This window comes from Capsicum annuum, chromosome 10 (assembly GCF_002878395.1).
Source record: "Capsicum annuum cultivar UCD-10X-F1 chromosome 10, UCD10Xv1.1, whole genome shotgun sequence".
In the NCBI taxonomy this organism is placed as follows: domain Eukaryota; kingdom Viridiplantae; phylum Streptophyta; class Magnoliopsida; order Solanales; family Solanaceae; genus Capsicum; species Capsicum annuum.
This window is the reverse complement of record NC_061120.1, coordinates 26,859,052-26,862,498: the sequence shown is the minus strand read 5'-3', so window position 1 is coordinate 26,862,498 and position 3,447 is coordinate 26,859,052. Positions and strand designations below refer to the sequence as shown.

Genomic DNA, 3,447 nt, shown 5'->3' with positions numbered 1-3,447 from the left:
AATAAAGTGGCGACTTCCTTAATTTAATTAGAGGTTTTCAATATGTGGTACTCTATTTTAACGTCATGTTAAAACGAAGTATAGTATTGTTAATATAAGTGTAAACCACATAAAGACCCACACAAGCACCTACTAGAGTTTACTGAGTTGAGTGACAAATTTCACTACCAACATATTTTAGATGAACACATAAAATTGACATTATTTTCCTTCTTACTGATTGGGGAAAAAAGCAACAGCTGCAGAATGAATCTGAAGGATCTATCATATCTTGGGATGCTTCGTATGAAAAGTTTCATAATAGGTTCTTCTCATCTAGAAAAACAAAAGAGCTTAGAGGCAAGATTTCTGAATTTGTTTAAAAAGATCTTGAATCTCTTCCCCAAGCATGGGAGAGATATGGGGAATACTTAAGAGGTTGCCCACACCACCATCAGCCCAAGGAAATTATTTGGTATAATTATATTAAGGGATTGAGTCCAAACTCTAAGTCTTTATTAGATTATACAGCTCAAGGTTAATTTTTGTCCAAGAGTTATGATGAAATAAAGACGTTGCCCAATCATATATCTTTAGGTCACTTAGACAATTTAGAGTTTAGCAGGCTGTTTACTTCTACATAGAAAACACTGAGTAATTTAGAGCGAGATTATACATCAGCTATTTAAACTGATATTAGGCAGTTGTGTGCCTAATAAAGTAGGGTTTATTAGCTCTAAGTTCAGGTCAAGTTCAATAGGTACAACAGGTTCAGGAAGCTACACTGTTTAGTGAGAAGTGTGATGATAATCATGCTTACTCTGGCTATCCTTTGAATCCATGATCTTTATATTAAGTGGGACAGAAAAATTATAGGAACCACCCTAATTTCTCTTGGGGTGGAAATCAGCATATCCAGAGACAACTGTATAACTGCAAGCTTCGTAAGTGAGCAATTCTTTGGAGGAGACAATGAAACAGTTCATGGGACGATAAACTCAGATTGTGAATGAAATGTAGAAGTCCATTCATGAACTTTAGCGTCAAGTAGGCCAACTATCTTTATCATAATATGCAAAACTTGTAGGTGCACTCCTAAGAGATATAGAGAATAATACTAAACAGGTAATGGCAGTCTCACACAGGAATCGAAGACAATTTGTTGAAGCACATCCTAAACAAAAAATTCAAGATGATAGTGTAGAGTAGCCAGATGTAGATCCTCCAAAAAGAAGAATAACTAACTGAGACAACTACAAACATCCACCTCTTTTTCCATAAAGGTTGATCCCTAAACTAACTCCAGATGTACAATCTATACAAGAGGAAAGAAAAGAAAGAGAGGTTGTTGAGAAATCTGAGATTGCAGTTGAGAGAACTCCACCACCATTTCTATAAAGATTTAAAAAAACAAGAAAGATGTAAATTTTAAGAGATTCCTTAATATCTTTAGTCAACTTCACATCAATATTTCCTTGATTGATGAATTAATGGACATTTCCAAATATGCCAAATACTTAAAAGAGGTGGAGGCTGGAAAAAGAAGATATGTAGTGTTTGAGACGGTTGCACTCACTGAAGAGTGTCATTCAAAGGTAATAAGCAAGCTTCTGAAAAAGCTAAAAGATCCTGGGAATTTTATCCTCCCCATAAAAATTGGTGAAGATGAGGTTTAGCATACATTATGTGATATTGGGGAAAGTATAAACTGAATGCCCTTATCTATTTAGGAGACACTTGGTTTGGGATAGCCACTCCTAAATACTATCAATATACTATTGGAAAAATGCTCCCGTGAGTAACCAAAAGAAATAATTAAATATTTACTCAACAAGTTAGGTAAGTTTGTGATTTCTATGATCTTTATTATTTTAGATTTTGAAGTAGATGAGCAGGTACCAATTATTTGGGATGCCCATTCTTAGCCATCGGTGGAGCATTGATTTATGTGTGAAAAGGGGAGCTTAAGAAGAGGGTCCATGTTGATAAATATATATTTAAAGTCTATAATTCACTCTCCATTTCTTCGCTCTATAGAGACTTGTGTATGATCATGGAGATGAAGAAGAGAGTGAATGATAGTTGTGATCTTTCTAGAGCGAATAAGAGGTAGGATTTGCATTATATTGGGAGGAAAAATTGAAATAATTTGGTTAATCTATTAATAATATCGTTCCACGACGTTAAATCACATACTTCTTAGGAGGCAACCCAAGTTATAATAGTATAATTTTACATTTAGGGCGTCACATTTGGTTTTTGTTTTCTTTGTTGTTTTTGGCTTATGCAGAATTAAGAAAGTCTGACTACCCATATTTGTAAGGTAAGCGGTATGGATAAAGCATAAGTGTGGGGTAATTCACCCCTTTGATGAAAAGATTAAGGTAATATGCTGCTAGCTAGGACCAGAGGAAGTATTTCCAACAACTGTTTTATTTTAATTAATACTTTAGGGATAAAGCATGACTTTAAGTATGAGGTGGGATTCTTTCGATATTAGTTAAGGGTGAAGTATGCTATAGGAGTTGCTTTATTTTTAGTTATTTGTTTTTGTTTATAAATTGTGCAAAAACAAATTAAAAATACAAAAAACAAAAAAAAAAAGAATTTTAGTTTTCTATATTAGAATTGTTGTGTTGGTTGTTAGATTTTTAGTTGTTTAGTAGAACATACTTCACCCACCCATCTATTTTTCTTTTCGGTTCTTTTGTAAGGGGAGACCCTTTAAGCTGAATTTTTTAAATTATTATTAAAATATTTTTTGTTTTGTTATTAGGTAGAGTGACTTTCTCCATCAATGGATGGTTGATGGCCATCTTGAGGAAATAGTTGGTCGTTAGGAGATAGATAGTATTTAGAATCAACTGAATGTGAAATGTTCTTGTTAGGTGCTACACATGACTGAATGATACAAGTTGTTTTTTATCTTGAAAGCATGTTTTGAAAAAAAAGAATATTTGAATAACTTCTCTTGAGATACTTAAACTCTTTTACTTGACTCGTATGTGATATTTAACTTAAATTTGTACTCTTATTATTTTCTTGATTTAGAGTCTATATGGAGCCTTCTTTATTTGAACATGTGCCATGTGTGTGAGGTGTTGATATTTTGTGCTTTTATATTGATGTCTAAAACTTGCCTGTTTGTTTGGAAAGAAAAATGAGTAATATTTAGTTTAGGAGATGATATAGGTATTTTCTTGATTATGGATGATCCTAGTTATCCCCATTGAATGTTTAGTCTTTTCTTTGATATCCACATATGAAGCTTAATTGAAAACACCTAAGCCCTAATTGAAAAAAATAAGAATTAGAAGGAGTGAGAATTGAGAAAAGGGAGATTGTTGAGGTGGAAAGCCTGTAGAGAGGCCTATGGGCGGAAGTCATAAAAAATTCATTTGCTATTGGTGAGAAGTAGGAAAATAACGAAAGATTGAATAAAAAAGAGGAGGTTTGATAAGTGTATAC

The 3,447-nt window shown here is 33.2% G+C and overlaps 1 non-coding gene across 1 annotated transcript; it reads right to left on the bottom strand.

The window, feature by feature from the left end:
* Positions 1 to 329: 329 nt before the first annotated feature.
* LOC124888303 lies at positions 330 to 440 on the bottom strand. Its single transcript, XR_007046431.1, has one exon. It is a non-coding gene; the product is annotated as a small nucleolar RNA R71 (small nucleolar RNA).
* Between the last annotated feature and the right edge of the window lie 3,007 nt (positions 441 to 3,447).